This window comes from Etheostoma spectabile, chromosome 11, assembly GCF_008692095.1.
Source record: "Etheostoma spectabile isolate EspeVRDwgs_2016 chromosome 11, UIUC_Espe_1.0, whole genome shotgun sequence".
Taxonomy (NCBI): domain Eukaryota; kingdom Metazoa; phylum Chordata; class Actinopteri; order Perciformes; family Percidae; genus Etheostoma; species Etheostoma spectabile.
This window is the reverse complement of record NC_045743.1, coordinates 13,317,964-13,323,949: the sequence shown is the minus strand read 5'-3', so window position 1 is coordinate 13,323,949 and position 5,986 is coordinate 13,317,964. Positions and strand designations below refer to the sequence as shown.

Sequence of the window (5,986 nt, the reverse complement as noted above, 5' to 3'; positions counted from 1 at the left end):
GTGAGATCATCTTGTTCCCCAGTGACAGCGTTTGAGCAGTTGGTCCTTGTACTACTAGAATCGCTGTGTTTTGACCTCTGCCTTTTTTTGGACTACCTCTCTGCCTTGTGTTTCTGATACCATTGCCTGTAAGTTTTTCATTTTGAGCAATACACCTGTTTTATTGGAACATACCAGTGAGTGGTGCGTCTGTGAGTCCATTTCCCTGTTTGTGCTAACTAGAAGGCAGGAATATGCAACCTATATTGTTGTTCGGTTTGGACTTGCTGGGTTTAGTTTTAAAATTGAAATAGCCCAGTATACATGCAATTTTAATTAAATCTTTAAATGTACAATTTTGATATGAGCTTAAGATGTTTCAAGACCTTAATGTGGTAAACTCCCTTTTGCAAAGGAATACAATGGTCAGCTTGGTTACATCGAGCCTACATCACTGAGTACGTTGACATGCACACCGATATTCAATTTCAATTTTATTAATAGTATCAATTCATAAAAAGAGTTATCTCGAGACACTTTACGGTATCATTCCAAATATGACAATATTTAGAATTTGATGAAGGTCATGTAAACCGCATATTCTGGTTGGATATTTAGAATAGGGCCTTATTTTGAATATACCATGTTCTGATTAAGACATGGGATTTAAATATCTCTCTCTATATATATATATGTCCCATTATATTGCAAAACAGAGGTGTCAGAATGCAACACTCCACAACTCACTATACTCCCACGACACAGAACTCGGTGACATCGTTGCTTTTGGATGACAGAGATCAGACCCGGTCGGACCTCTACAGGAACTTCAGGCTTCTGATTGGCCAACATGGCTAAATGGTTAGGGTTATATCGCCACCTGTTGGTTTGGCATGCTCTTGACAGCACTTGATAGCATGGTTTTACATTTTTGTGGACAGAGGTTTTTTTAAACCTTGCTTGTGTGGACAAGATTTATTTATTTATTTTAATTGAAGGAGGAAAAACTCAGTTTATAAAAATACTTGTTAAATTGCAGGTAGGTGTACAGAAAAATCTGGCTGTGTTTTTAAAGCCTATACTTGTAAAAAGTATCCCTTTACCACAAAAAGGAAAGCATGCAGGCTTGCTTCATCTAGACGATGGAGTCAGTAACATAGAGGTTCTTGTGATTGGAGCATGTCTTGTTGATATCATTATACCTCTTAAAGTAGATGCCAGCTGCTGAGAATTAACTTTAGATGATTCTCTAAAAATAGCCATAATACATCACTGCTCCATGTCTTTACAAAATGTCGGATCAGATACGTTGAGTTTGATTTCACATGATAAATTTGCATGTGCCAAAATGTGTTATGTCAGGAACACATCTGGTGTTCTTTCGTGAAACCAGACAAGTTGGACTAAGGAAGATAAAAGAAGGGGGCAGAGAGTGGGATAACACAAGGGAAGTTGCTAAAGAAAGAAAAGGCCAAAATGACAAAGAGGCAAAAGAGAATAAGACTAAGAGCAAAGTAAATGTAGCAGAGTCAGAAAGTGATCTCAGAGGTGCGTTTGACAGGAAACACAGCCGTGGTGTCTTGCAATGCCCCAGTTGGGTGTCGTCTTCAACTTCAGCCCCCGCTGATGGATGATGAGACAACAGTGGGAGCCGAATGTTGAGAAGGGGGACGGTAATTGGAACTGATGTCTGGAGCAGCCTCCTTTGCCATAAATTAAAACAGGACGGCAAAGATTGAATAGCACAACTTATGTGTGTGTGTGTGTGTGTGTGCGCGCTTTTACACTTCTACCTTTTGTGAGAACCATTTTGAGATTTAGACATTGGAGATGTATGAAGAAATTATGGTGATGTCAGATACTTCTTGATGAATTTTAGGGGTTTGTGGGAGGTAAAGGTTCAAAATTGTATACTTTTAATGAGAACATCTTACATTCTTAATAATTTTGTTCAGATTTTTTTTTTCCTTCAATGGATTTTTTTTGTGACTTAATTCTGCCCTGTTTTCACCCTGCTTTTCATCTATATATCACATGTCAAGCAGTACGTGTAGTCTGTATTGCGTCATTTTATCTTCTGAATTTTCCATTTAAGTTTTTGGGGAGCAATTTTTCTTTGTAAATTCTTAAATCTTCCCTTGGCGGGATATTAGATGAGTCACTGCTAACTGTGTTTTACTGTGTGTAACTTGAATTAGCATTTAGGTAATGCACATTGAGGGGAATATATATATATATATATATATATATATATATATATATATTATAGCGTGAATGGAGTTAAAGACTGTCGTTCACACTGTAAAGCCGTGTGAACAATAACAGCCCATGTGTATGCATTTGTGCGTGCTTGTCCATGCATGACTATCCAAGTGCATTGACTAGCATGTGTCTGGAATCTCATATTGCATCCAGATGTCACGGCAAATCAATTTGAGTCAAAGACAGCCAAACGTGTTTCATAAAGCTCACAAACCCATGGCAGGTGCGGCCCCTTCCACAGCTTTCAACAATGTGTAAAAAGAGTGGAAAAATGAATGGACACAGTTATGATGAGTGAAACATCATCCTTGTATTAAATATGGGAAATCAGCTATGATCAGCACACAACCTTGGATATAATCACAAACTACAATTGTATCTAATTTTACATTTAAATGTATCTAAATGTATAATACTGATAATTATTCATATATGTTGTAAGGTCATAATATCAAATGACAATAGGATGTCAGTTAAGTTTTCAATATATCCTCCTTGTCAAATGCAGCCCCCTCCTTCTGAATACCTACACTCACAAATAACCATTCTGTTGTGTTCAAACCCCACCATTCTGTTGTGGACATCTAATGTCAAAATAAAAGAGAATGCATAATACAAAATGTGACTTTGCAGTGGTTGCATCTGGAACAATTCTAAATGAATAAAGGTTGCATTTGATGATGATGATAATAGCTTTATTGTTAGATTCAAAATCATAAAACAATGAAAGAACAGACAAAAAAGGACAGAAACACAACAAAGAAGACAGTTAAACCAGTGTTAGGAAACTGGTATAGCACAGCACTGATCCTAGGATCAGACAGTTCTATTAGGAGTGCAACATTAAAACAAACCAATTCACACTACTTTGAGATCCCATTTAAGTATTATTTTTTATCTCACAACAATGTTAAATCACCAGAAACATTTTTTGAACTTCAAGCCAAGCCTGACATATTACATCATTGTTTAAATGCATTTGACCAGATGTAGTCAATCTCATAATGTGCACATTTAATTGATAAAAATACTTAAAATTTACTGAACAACTAGAAAGAGTGATAGTCATTTTTTACAAAGAATACACAAAAAACAAGAAACTACTTTCTGAGACTTAAAATACAAGAGATGTTTAATCACTACAATAATTATGAGACTTAAATGGGACCATTTATTGATGCAAAATGTTTAAATGGAATTATACTTTGAAAGTTTCAAGGTAGGAAGGCATTATAGAGTACTGTATGTCTGTCACCGGTTTGTCTCAAATGCTTATTATTCAATACTTCAATTCCTGCCATTACATTCACTTCATTATTATCTGGAGGATCACTTGGACAAAGATAGCGGTCTTAAATAACAACAGTTGTTTCCTTCAGAGAAGTTCATGGGAAAGTCTCATAAAAAAGTTCTAAATGATGGAGACGTTTGATGTATTGGTGATTTATGGTCCATGTTCTAGCTCACCTCTCAATCAAACTCATGTGTGACGATCACACTCCCCAAGGTCCTTGTTACCAGCATGATCCCATGACCCAAATACAAACTGGACACACTTGTGCATACACATACTCGCTCACGGAGGTACACATTCCACAGTCCATGTATGACACATTTATAAAAAAAGAAATCTACAACTGTAGTTTTGACATGCCAACTATGTACTTATACCAGCAGTGTTGAGTCATATGTCATTCCAGCACAGCATTATCCATTATCCCAAATTTATATGACAAATTGTCTTTAGCAAAGGGGGTTGAGTGAGAATTGAGAGTGCAGAAGGGAAAGGTCTTCACTGGAGAGAGGAAGAGAGACGGAGAAGGATACTCTGTCATCTGTCTAGTTTAGTATCATTCTAGAGAGTAACTGTACTTTGGGTGCACAAAGAAAACACAATAGATTACTCTCTGTGCTCCTCATTCATAACATAGGATTATCATCCCCAAACCATACATCATATGGAGAGTCTTTTGCATTTTGCACCCACGTACAACCATATGGAAATAGGCAAAACTAAAGAAAACATGCACATTCACACAAACACACAAAGTACTAAATGACGGCAAAATGCCATTAATCCACTCTGTGACTGGGAACAGGTCCAAACGGCCATACGCTGCATATCTACTGTAGGTGCCTGATGTTTTTATGTGAGGCATGTAGCAATCAATCGCCCGTGTATACTAATATGATTATAACTCTGTCATCTGTAAATGCACCTCTGAGGGCTATAAAAGTAGACATTAAGGTAAAAGCGGCATATTCTTTTTAAATAAAAAATGTTTGATTTTGCTCTATAAGCATTTCTCTTTTCTAGGTATGCACTTATTGATACAGTAATACACAGCAAATTCAACCTGTCCATTCATATGAAAATTAGAATACAACCTAAATGCTAAGCACTTGCAACACTACTGTAGAGGTGGTTGCTTATCTCTACAAATAAGGTAGGCTATACTGTAGCTGTGGCACCTATCCCACGACAGCACACTGGCCCTTTTTCAAACCTCTGCCAAGATGAAACACCGTCCCACAATTCATAACAGAAAAGAAAGAGGAAACTCAAACCTAGCCTCAATTTGTACCTTTCAGTTACAGACAGAGTCATATCCAGCAATCTCTGAAAAACCTTTTGCGTTAAACTTTTGCAGTTGTTCTGAAATAAGTTGTAGTCTATTTCTCTATCAACCATTTCCATGCAAAAAAATGTCTTGATTGTACAAAAAAGGCAAGAGCATACAAACTTGGGAAACAAATTAAAAATGTTTTTGAGCAGCTGATGAACTATTTAATTATCCACATATATGAGTGTAAGTTGAGTATAAAAAGGATTCTGAAAATACCTTCCGAGCAGCAGTAATTATTACTGACTGACTTTCAGTTTTTTCAATAATCACCAAGGACTAACGGGGGCTAAGCTAAAAACCCAAAAACCCAGAATCACAGCATGGGATTTCTCTCCACTCTTCAAGTCCTATGAGTGCTCCAAATTAAACAACAACATACAGAATTTATCTATGCCCTCTTAAATGACGCAAGGTGTTTTATGATAGACGGGCACTCTACATCTTTTGTTCTTTATGCAAACTCTAAAATACGTCAACTGACTTCCTCCCCCACTCTGTCGTAATTAATACGGCCAGTAGAGGGCTTTGTCACTTGAAGGCAAACGTGGTTGTGGGTCACTTACTGAAACAACGTCCCATTTTATGGCAGTCTCCCAAGCCCCATGCAGGCTGTGACACAAGTTGTTGCGGTTGGCCACCCATGACTTGAAGTCTAAAAATAAGTGTTTTTACTTCAAAATTCAGAACAACAATGTACTTTGAAAGAATAATGGCCAACTGATGAGTATACAGATTCCCAACCTAGATTACCATATACCCAGCGAGTCAACTTCACCTTTAAATAATTTGACCCTCTTTCAATTCTTGTGAGGAAATTTGGTCTTTATAACGCCACATTAATGCCTAATGCCTGCATGCACTGATGCAATATCACAGAACAATTCACAAGTTGGGAAGGGAGCATTAAGTCAGTTAATCAAAGCTTTTTCACTGAAACAGATGCCTGCTGATGCTGACAATTAGTCTGGCGAGAGCTGTGACACAAACCAGACAACAAAGTGTGAGAAGCAAGGGTTAGGGATAGGGTCACCAAAACAAGGAGTGTAAAGATAAAACACTCGGTCATGCTGAGGAAGTTCATCATCACAAGTGATCTCTACATTAATTAGTTTAGAAAT

At 37.2% G+C, this 5,986-nt stretch overlaps 1 long non-coding RNA gene across 1 annotated transcript; it reads left to right on the top strand.

Moving 5' to 3' along the window:
• The first annotated feature begins 672 nt into the window (after positions 1–672).
• On the top strand, positions 673–882 carry LOC116698384 (uncharacterized). Its single transcript, XR_004334204.1, has 2 exons — positions 673–750; positions 784–882. It is a non-coding gene; the product is annotated as an uncharacterized LOC116698384 (long non-coding RNA).
• Positions 883–5,986: the final 5,104 nt, after the last annotated feature.